Source organism: Hordeum vulgare, chromosome 7H (assembly GCF_904849725.1).
Source record: "Hordeum vulgare subsp. vulgare chromosome 7H, MorexV3_pseudomolecules_assembly, whole genome shotgun sequence".
Classification (NCBI taxonomy): Eukaryota; Viridiplantae; Streptophyta; class Magnoliopsida; order Poales; family Poaceae; genus Hordeum; species Hordeum vulgare.
In genome coordinates this window covers 243,681,553-243,693,004 of record NC_058524.1, presented here as the reverse complement: position 1 = coordinate 243,693,004, position 11,452 = coordinate 243,681,553, and positions in this window count along the sequence as shown.

Below are 11,452 nucleotides of genomic sequence, written 5' to 3'. Positions count from 1 at the left end.
TTCATCCACATAAGGTGACGCATTCCCTATCAGAACTACAAAACTTCCCATGAGTAGGTCTAGTTTGTAAGGGGCTTGTGCCAAACCTTCTCCCAAACTGGACAAATTGTTTTTACGAAGGCACGGGTGTGCCATGTCGTGAAAACAAGCCAAGTTTCATGAATTTCTCACGAGTTTTGGAGTTACGGTAATTTAAGTACCAAGTTGCTCAATGTTTGTAGCACAGCCAAGATGTTGAGATGTTTGAAATTCATTTCAATTTCTTGCATGGGACCTAAAGATGAAGTCTTGGACACTTATACAATTTTGCAACCCATTTTCATGCACCGGACCTTGTGATTGTAGTTCAAATTCGAATTATACACATTAAATGCCTAAAAACTCAATTAATGTATAAAAATGTCAAACAAACCATAAATAATTCCATACTTTAGCACGACACTACTATTGGTCTTTGTTCACTGCAGATAATTTTATTGCAATCCAAACACCGTGCTTTGCCAAAGTAACCTCATTTTTTGTATTAAAAATAATATAAAAAACAAGTATATCACAAGGAGTTAAGGATCATGAATCATGTGTGATGTAGCACAAAATATCTTAGGCCAATCCCCGTACATGGCTTAGGCTGAAAGCTTCATCGGCTATACTCCACCGCTCGCCATCTAAGCGCACTAGCTACCCAAGACCATTTTAATGTTCAATTATCACCGGTGAAATATAGGGACATGGATCCCCGCCATGTGGGAACTTCGACAACCAACATGGGCCCAAGCGAAGCCACATCAGCCAGGAGCGCTCTCTCGACATGCTCGAGTGCGACCGCTACCTCCGACAGGGTGGCTCCAACAGCCAAAGGTCAACTATTGCAGCTGATAGGGCGGCATCCACAACTGTGATGGGGATAGAAAATGACGAGAATCGAAAACCAGTTGTCAGTTTCTAGGCGGTCATGGTAGCCCTAATGGCGGCCACCCATGCCCATTTCATGTTGATAATTGCACAAATCACAATGGCCTTCTCCGACAACGGTCGGTAACCCACGTCCGACGAGTTGGTAACTGCTGAGTGTGCTTGAGGAGGCGTTCGTACATTGAAGGCCTCCCTAGACAATACGATGGACGTCCATGCCCGAACCAAGGCCGCACACGCCCTACTCATAGAGGCCTTACCCAAAGAGATGGCGGATGTGGATTGCGAGATGCTGGCGGACTATGTGGTGATGGTTGACATGGATCTCCTTAACCAGCAGTTCATTGAGAAGGAGCTAGTAATTGAGGAGGCCCCGGAGATCGATGAGCGCGAGGAAGAATATTAGCCTCTGTTTAGAGTGATGAGCTTTTGTTATATTAAGGTTTAGGTCAACTAACGATATGATTAATTTCTCGATTAAGTAAGTGTGGTTAGTGATTTAGGATCTTTTCTATAGTACTAAAATTTGCAAGTGGTGCAAGAAATAATGACGTGGATGACCACTGCAACGAGCGAAACTCGAACCAAAATCTGCCGTTGTATCACCATTATGAGAATTAAATGCAACCACCATGTGCAATGTAGTATACAATATCTTACTTTGGAAGCTTGGACACCAAAATTCCCATGTTCAGTCTCATCACACAGAGGGTAAACTATAGGATTCATTTTTGATGTTGGATATCGCACACAATTCTTATGCACAGACTGTGGCTGATGTGACTATGTGCTCCAGTTTTTCGCTGCACCGAACAAAGTTTTTGAGCTGTCGCACAAATATATACCTCCCTTGCTCCTCGTACAAACCAAAAGCAACATTTCCCCCTCTGTCGTGGTTTTATCATGACAAATTTCCTCGTGAAAGGACTTAGTTGTGAGGCCACCGCAACTAGGTGGTGGCTTGACGGGGTTGATCGCAATCGAGAGACACGAGTTTACCAACGTTGTGCCCCTCCAATGGAGGTAAAAGCCTAGTCCTGCTTTCGTTATCTATTGCTTATGATCTCAATTACAAGGGTGTAGAATCGCTAACCTAACTCTCGAGTCTTTCTAACCCGTCCCCTCTATCTCATGGGCTCCCCTTTATATATACAGGGGGAACCATCGAGATTACAATAGAGTCCGGGTCATATTACAACCCGTGTGTTATTTTAGTTCTTACTGACTTGGGCAAAGGAGAATCTTCACGTATTCCCTCATGAGCTGACCCTCCAGGTGATGGCCCACAAGCCGTCCTCCTAATGACCTGCCTCCTCAGCCTCTACATCTAAAGGCCTCCTTCTCAAGTCATAGCCTAGGCGGTTTAGCTCCTGGGCGGGTCAACCCGTGGGGTATATCCCCAAAATTAGCCCCTAGTTTAATTTGGATTTGTCCATGTTAAACTCCATCCTGGAAAAATACAGAAGTGGCACCTTTGAATTTATAATCTTCCTTTTCAGGAGAACTTTTTCCCGGGTTAACATTTCGTTGGGTTATCTGCCTTGTTCGAGACTTGGTAATTTATCAACCGTTGTTTTCATGATGTCATCCTGCATGTCACTAATGCCATCTAGTCATCATTTGACAGGTGCAAAAATCGAGGCGTCTTGTTAGCCACGAATAATTCCCTATTTCTGTTTTTTACTACGCCACTTTGGGTTTCATCCATTATAAATAGACTCGGACCCTTTTGATTCAACCTTTTCCTTCTTCTTCCTCTTGCTACCATTGTCTTCCTTGAGCTATGTTAGCGTCGTCTTTTCTCGGGTGATTCCATCATTGGGCTGCCGCCGCCAGAGTTCACCTTCATCGATGATGGAATCTTCTCAGAACTCGGGCGTCATCAGCCCACCTATGCTTCGAACTCCGGTGAGTCCCCATTACCACCCTAGGTTTTCTTCGTTGTTCCTAGTTCGTCGTAAGCTCATCTCATGTTCCATAGGTCGCAGGCATAAATCTATCGTTTTTCACATCTTCTCGTATATATTGTGTGTTTTCTCCATTACCGTTGACAAGCAAAGTCTGAAGATCCATAGTAGTCCCGCAACCCAAAGTTTGTAAAGCCATCGGCTGGGTCATATCCAGGATAACCACGCTTACCTTGGAAGAACTTGTAGGCCAAGGGCTATTGTAGCTCAAAGTGAAATTGAGTGGAGAGTCCGTGAACAGGAAATCATCCCGCAAACCAATCAAGGAAAGGTCGTAATTTTTGCTAATCATCTCCTAAGGGGTTTTCGTCCACCTCGGTAGAAATTCTTTAGAGATTTGCTCCTCTTTTACAAGCTCGGGCTTCCAGACCTTGGTTTAAACTCTAGGACCAACATTTTTCAGTTCCAAGTACTTTGCGAGGTTTATCTTCAGATGGAGCCAACCCTTGCTTTATTCAGATAATTTTTCTACCTCAGTCACCAAACTTAGGTAAAAAATGGCGCAAGTGTGGAGCTTGGTGGAGCCACAATCCAAAAGAGGAAGAATAATCCTTTTCCTCAGTCCAAGTTGGCAGGTCATCCGAAAGGTTGGAACGCCACTTGGTTTTATTGTAAGGATACTTCTCCAAACGACCAGAATCACTTGTCGGGTTACACAGCTATCTGTCTCAATACCGCAACTAAATTTTCAGCTTGGCCAAGCGAGTATGAACAAAAAATATTGGCACCCATAATCTCGAGGTTGAAGGTTTTAACCGCTTAGGGCTCACTAGAATCGATCTAGTCCGGTGCTGGTTAAACCAAAGGATTCAGCCCCTTAGCTTGAGGGGTGGTTTAATAGTAATTATACTTGCAAGTCAACGGACGTCCAACGCTTCCGTGAAGAAGACTTGACCGCCAAAGAAATTAACAAGGCCACCAAGCAGATGTTTGGTGACTCAAAGGAAAGTGTAGTGTTACCAGCTTAGCTCAATTCTATGATGGTAACCTAGCTCCATGAGTAAGTTTTCTTTGCAAGTTCGTATACTTTATTTGCTTTAAATTTTTTCAATATTCACACTTATTGAGCCGACTTATACTTTTTGTTTCAACGCGAACTCCTTTTTCTAAAACGTTAGGGAAAGAACTCTTGTTCCTCCTCCTTCTGGTCAATTGGATGACCTAACACGTGAAGCAACCTCAGATGGAGAATCTAAGGGAGAACATGACTCCATAAGCCGCCTATTTATCGAGCTTTCTAACCCCTCTTTACTTCAGGATGATACTGAGACTAGTCAAGCTGGCGATGTTGAGGTAATTCCGAACTCTTCCAGTTCTTCAGAATCTTATCTTGTGAAGAAGACAAGATGATCCATCAGAAAGATTTAGTTTTCACGCCCTACCGCTTACTTAGACCCAAACTTTCTTTTCAAGCTAGGTCAAGACGCCGCTCAGTCAATGTGTAATACCCGGAGTTGCTCCAGGGATTTGTCCACCGGCCTGTCACTTGAGCCGCCTTCCCGTAGGCGATGTTACGAGGTGCCACACAACCCAACCACTTGTTATCCTCAAGACGGTCTTTATGAACAACCCCTTAGTCCATCTAATTCACTTTATTACCACTAATCATCGCCCTCATCTAGCGACTCTACTTCAACACAACTTCCAGGCTTCACTATCAACCATGGGTAAGTTTCTCATTTAAGTTGTCTTTTGTTGACAATTACATGATGTGTCATTCCTTTCATTTGATAAGCTTGTTTTTATGATTTGCAGAACCAAAGCCTTTACTAGGAAGAAGGTGAGTGAATCTTCTTCAGCTGTTGGGGAGGATATCATTCAAAATGATTCTTCACCTGAAACGGCGACTCATGCTGAGCCGTCTATTCAAGTTGAGATGGGCTTGCGTGCTGGGCTGGCTCATGATGTAGAAATAACTCATGCTGAGAACCAGTTGTCATGGGAACAACAAGTGATAATCAAAGTGTCCGTGATGAGACGACCTTTCACCCTCCAAGCCCTATTGCTGATGAGCCGTACTTTCACCCTCCAAATCCTACTGCTCCTTCAAGCCCTGCATCTTGTATTGATAATGTTACTCCATCAGCTGGCGAGGATGACACAGAAGTGGTCATTGTTGGCGGGTCTTATCAAATTCCTGGCCCTTCAACCATTCTAACCAAGATTGTGTCCAAAGATGAGCCGATGCATGTACAAAAAAGAAAGGACAAACTTGAGCTTCCAGGACTTGAAGATCTTGACATCTAAGTGTTGTACCAGCAGTATATGACCTGGCTGTCTGAGAGCCGGGATTTTGAAGTGGTTGTGGTCAACATCATGAAGCCCAAATACGAGGTAAATATGTTTATCCCTTGCTCATTGTATACACCTATGTACCCCTCAAGAGCCAATTTTGTACAAATAAGTACTAAACTGGGTCTTTATAAATAATCAAAGAACCATATGTAGCCCTCAAGTACCGAGTTATTGTGAGTATAATGAACCGGTATTTCTTTCATTCTTCAAATTATAGGATATGCCAACCATATCCCCCAAGGACCCGCTTGTCTTCCTCAGATGGCCGGATCTTTTTAGGTAAAAACCGCCAAGTGTAGCCCCCAAGCCCGGCTTTCCTCTTTGATATGGTCAGATCTTTTTATGCAAAACCAAGAAATTTTTGCATTAGCCCCCCAAGTGCCATGTGGATTGCTTGCAACTGCATGGGACTTTGTCAATTTCATCCTGTTTTTAGAATCATGTAGCCCCCAAGTATCCGGCGTCTTACTTAAACAACTCGAAACTTGTACTTATAATTTCTATGCTTACGCAAGAATCATTCAAGAATTCTAAGTCTATTGCAGTCAATCTTCAAAGGCAACATGGAAATGATAAGAAGCTCAAGACTGATGATGAGAAAAAAGTGACCAGGCTTGAAGACAAAAAGAAACAAGCATACAATCTCCTGAGTCAAACCAAGGGTGATTTTGATAAGGAGAAATCCACCTTTCTATTACACACCAAAGATATAGAGAAAAAGATTGAGTCTATCACACACGAGGTTTAAACTCTTGAAAATCAAATCAATGATATGATCCATGCAATCTTTGGTATGAGCTTTGAACTTTCTATCATTTGAATTTTGGGTAAGATGATGTGCCTACTTATTTTGTGTGCACAGGTCAAAAAAAATGATAATCTTGTCCAACCGCATATTGTGTATGTGCATGCCAACTTCACTTATATAGAGCAGCTATTCACAGGATCTATTTTTGCTATCAAGGCGGCAAAAAATCTACAAGACCCTCCGAGAAATATTAAAGGCATGCTCAAACAGTTGTCAATGGTTCCACAATAGATTGAGGAACTCAAGAGATCGCCAGCTCGTATGGGATCAAATTGTTGGAAATATGCCCTAGAGGCAATAATAAATTAGTTATTATTATATTTCCTTGTTCACGATAATCGTTTATTATCCATGCTATAATTGTATTGATTGGAAACTCAAATACATGTGTGGATGCATATACAACACACTTTCCCTAGTGAGCCTCTAAAGCACTAGCTCGTTGATCAAAGCTGGTCAAGGTTTCCTAAGAATAGACATGAGATGTCGTTTGATAACAAGATCACATCATTAGGAAATGATGTGATGGAGAATACTCAAACTATGAACATAGCATATATTCATGGTAGTTTATTGCTACTATTTTCTGCATGTCAAAGTATCTGTTCCTATAAAAATGAGATCATGCAACTCCCGGACACCGGAGGAATACCTTGTGTGTATCAAACGTCACAACGTAACTGGGTGACTATAAAGGTTCTCTACAGGTATCTCCGAGGGTGTGTTTTGGGTTGGCGTGAATCGAGATTGGGATTTGTCACTCCGTATGACGGAGAGGTATCTCAGGGCCCACTAGGTAATACAACATCACAACAAGCTTGCAAGGACTAAGGAGTTAGCCACAAGATCTTGTATTACGAAATGAGTAAAGAGACTTGCTGGTAACGAGATTGAACTAGGTATGGAAATACCGACGATCGAATCTCGGGCAAGTGACATACCGATAGACAAAGGGAATAGTATACGGGATTGATTGAATCCTTGACATCGTGGTTCAACCGATAAAGACATGCCTGCATATTTCTCGAACCTGCAGGTCCCTCTATTGTTTATTGGCCGAAGAGTGTCTTGATCCATGTCCCTATATTGGTTATTGGCTAGAGAGTGTCTCGGTCATGTGTGTAGAGTTCTGGAACCCGCAGGGTCTTTACACATAAGGTTCGATGATGATTTGGTATTAGTGAGTTATGTGTGATGGTAGTCGAATGTTGTTCAGAGTCCCGGATGAGATCCTGGAAGCTAAGAGGATCTCCGGAATGGTCTGGAGGTAAAGATTTATATATGGGAAGTCATATTTTGGCTACCGGAAAAGTTTCGGGTTTTTCTCGTATTGTACCGGGAACCTTCTAGAAGGTTCCGAAAACTTCCGGAGGAATATGGAAGTCCACCAAGGTTTCTACCACATCCCAAGGGTTTGTATGGGCTGAGGGGAGACATTGTGGCCTTATTGGGCCAAGCGCACAAGTTCCTCAAGGCCCATGCAGTTGGGAAAGGTGGAAAGTCCACCTTTCTATGGAAGGGAAGGAAGGGGACTAGGATCCCACCTCCTCCCCCTTGGCTATGCCCTAGGGATTGGAGAGCTGTTCCCCCACGCCCCTCCACCTATATATAGAGAGGAGGGGGAGCCCCAAGAGTACACATGAAGCCCTTGGGACCCCTATCTCTCCCTAGATCTTTTTCTCCTCTATTCGAAGTTTCCGTAGCACTAGGTGTACCCCCGCCGAGATAGGACCACCACCAGCGCAACCACGCCGTCGTGTTACCGGATAACTCATCTACTACTCCACCCTCACTCATTCGATCAAGGAGGCGGAGACGTCATCAAGTTGTACATGTGCCGAACGTGGAGGTGTCGTCCGGTCGGCACTCAATCGGGAGTTCGTGGGACGGATCGTGATTGGATCGCAAAGACGTAACACTACATCAATTGCATTCTTTAATGCTTCCGCTTAGCGATCTACAAGGGTATGTAGATGCACTCTCACCTCTCATAGATGGTCATAACCATGGATAGATCTTGTGTGCGCGTAGGAAAAATTTAGTTTCCCATGCAACGTTCCCCAACACAAATATGGCTCTTGCCCATGCGAAAGGCTATGTACGAGAATTTGACCTTGAGGCGGTATCTGGTGGATTCCCAGAACTGAAGGCTGGCAGCTCTGTATTTGTTAAGGAATATTTCACCAAGTGTGTGAAGGACACCTGTCCGCTCACAACTCTTATTGTAAACGAGCTCGATATGAATAAATACCAATGTGCTTACTCGATGCCCAATCAGCATATAAATCCACTGAAGGACTAGCCTTTTGAGCTTATTCCTCCTTGTCTTAAGCAACTCTTTGCTCATGATATTGACTTGTTCGTTATTGTTCCTGGTCCTTCCAATTTTCAATCTATAAACACAATTGAATGGATTCACAGGGACCAACATATTGATGACGACGAGCCGGCTTAAGTGGCACAAAACGTCAAGAAAACCTAGCTGAGGTAGGGACTGCACAAGCCACCGGCCAAGAGTAATCCCAATACTTGTGGGGAAAAACTTGATATTTTTGTGGCTCCTGAGATGAGCCTCTAATAGGAATAGTGAATTTGAACCATCTATCGTGCCATCGTGCACGTAAAACATTGACCTTGGGTCTGCCGTGACTTTGTCAATGTACTTTATCTTTTCTTTTGCTTGTTCGATAAGTCACCCCATATTTTTGTATGGGATAACTCGTCGAAATGACATTATACTCTCAACATAAAGACTCCTTGATCTGATGATGAGGGAAATAATTGGTCATATTGCGACCCAGTAAGAGAACCCGGCGATCCATGTATGCTCCGTCAAAATTTTGTTCCAAGAATATAACTCGTTATTTTGTAAGCCATTATTATCACTTGGTGGTCATTTGTATGACCTAGTAACTAAAAAGAGGAATTTCCTGCAAATAAATATAGAAAAATAAAACATAAGTCATATTTATAAGCCGGATTTTAACTTCGACAATTTAGACCGACTTCTTTAAAGCGCAAGTATTGCTTCCATGAAGCTAACTTAATAGCCCAGGAAGTATCCTCGCTCTCTATAAGCCGGCTTTCACATGACCAAAACCAGTCTTTTAACGTGGATAGGTTCAGGGTTCATATGGATTGAATTATCGAGTGTACACGGGGTCACTTTGTGCGAAGAAGCATATTGCGAACAAGCAGGACTAACCATATTTTTTTGTTGCATTGGCTTTTTAGTTGGGTCAAGAGGGAAAATAGAACTCGCTAGCTCGTTGAGTCAAGACCCCAAAGTGACTTGTGTTCAAAGAATAGATACTCTTGCAATTTTGTAGTAGAAACGACAAAGACCCCTGGTTCTAGGGGTGTCGGCTTAATTATATTCAACACAAAGGTATATACATAAGTATGTACAACGATTTGGAGCCAATGGCTCTAAGTGAAGTAAGGCCGAAGAGGAGCAATGTTCCACAACCTGATAGTTTCCTCTTTAGAAGTTTTAGACTTCTGGTGTTCCCGTATGTCAATCGGGTAAAATGAACCATTACTAAGATTCTTGTTGATGACAAAAGGCCCTTCCCAAGGTGGTGACAGCTTATGCATGCATGTTTGGACTTAAATCAAACGGAGCACTAAGTCGCCTTCCTGGAAAGTTTGACAACGAATTTTATGGCTATGATAGCCGTGTAGGTATTGCTAATATACAACTGATCTAGAGGATGCAAGATCACGTTCATCCTCAAGTGCATCTAGGAACTCTTGACTAGCTTGTTCATTGTCAGTCTTGACATAAGCGGTAACTCTGGGGGAATCGTATTGGATGTCACTTGGTAGAACAGCTTATGCTCCATAGACCAGAAAAAATGGTGTATAGCCTCTGGATTTGTTTGACGTGGTACTTATGATCCATAGTACTGTGGTGATTTCTTAAACAAACAACTAGGAATTCTCTAAAGAGGTACCATAAGCCGGGGATGGCACTATTGGAATCAGAGAACTTGCGGTCACGCAACTCTTTGTCGTCTGCTTGCTCACGGCAAAGAACCGCTTTTTCGTGTGCTTCCTTAAAAACAGACGAGAAAGAAAGGACCGATGGAAAATATACTCTTTGCCATCAATCCTTTCTTTGTCGTCAACTAGCAAAAGGCAAAGCCCCTAAAGGCTGACAGCAAAGAGCCCATCTAGGCCCCACTGCATTGTGGGGTTGGCTAGGTCAATGGCTGCCGTCCGCTGCGGCATTGTCGTCTGTCTTTAGGGTCTTTGTCGTCCTCTCGCAAACGGCAAAGCCCTTCCCTATCTAAAGGACGTCAGCCCCCACCTCGGCTACTCTCTCTCCCCTTCTGTCTCTCTCCCACCTCCAATACACCGCTACCGCAGCGGTGCCACACCCCTTCCCCATCGCCGATGCCACCCTCGCTTTCCCCACCGCTGGAGCCACACTGCTTCCAGCACCATGGCGGTCCCCTTCCCACGGCACCACCCCCCTTCCCCACCGCCGGTGCCACCCCCTTCCCACATCGTCAGAGCCACCCCCTTCCCCCACCTCAGTGCCCCCTTCCCTCAGCAACCCCCCACCCCCCGCTGCCGGAGCCAGCCCGCAGAGCCACCCCTCCCTCCCCACGGCAAGCCCGCCTCCCCCCGCGTCCCTCCTCCATCGCTGCGGCACCCAACCACTGGTTAGGTTTATTTTTTATTTTTTAATTTGACTGCATCTAGGTTAATTAGGGTAGTTTAGGTCACCTATTGTGTTAGTTTAGGTCACTGTTAGTGCTAAGTAGGTTACTATTAGTTTTGGTTTATTAGGTTAGTGCAAAAAAAGAATAATTAAGTAGTAGAAGAGGATAAAGGAAAAAAGGAAGAAGAGAAAGAAGAAGAACAAGAAGAGAAGAAGAAGAAAAGGAGAAGAACAAGAACAATAACAAGAACAAAAAAGAAGAAGAAAAAGAAGAGCTGAAGAAAAAGAGGAGGAGGAGAAGAAAAAATTAAAATTAAAATAATAATAATAATAATAATAATAAGAAGAAGAAGAAGAAGAAGAAGAAGAAGAAGAAGAGAAGAGAAAGAGAAGAAGAAGAAGAAAAAGGAAAATAAGAAGAAGAAGAAGAAGAAGAAGAAGAGGAATAAGAGGAGGAGAAGAAAAAAGAAGAAGAAGAAGAGAAGGAAGAAGAAGAAGAAGAAGAAAAGGAAGAAGAGGAATAAGAAAAACAAGAATAACAATAATAAGAAAATGAAGAAAAGGGAGAAGGGGAAGAAGAAGAAAAGGAAGAAGATGAAAAAAAGAAGGATATGTAGAAGAAAACGACACCCCAACACCCTAACACGGCAGCCCAACACCCCAAAATGACACCCCGACACCCCGACACGATGCCTCGACACCTCGACCTGACGCCTCGACACGAAACCCTGACACCCCAACACGACACCTCGGTTACGCCCACCATGTGTGCCCCCTGCACGACACCCCCAGCACAACACC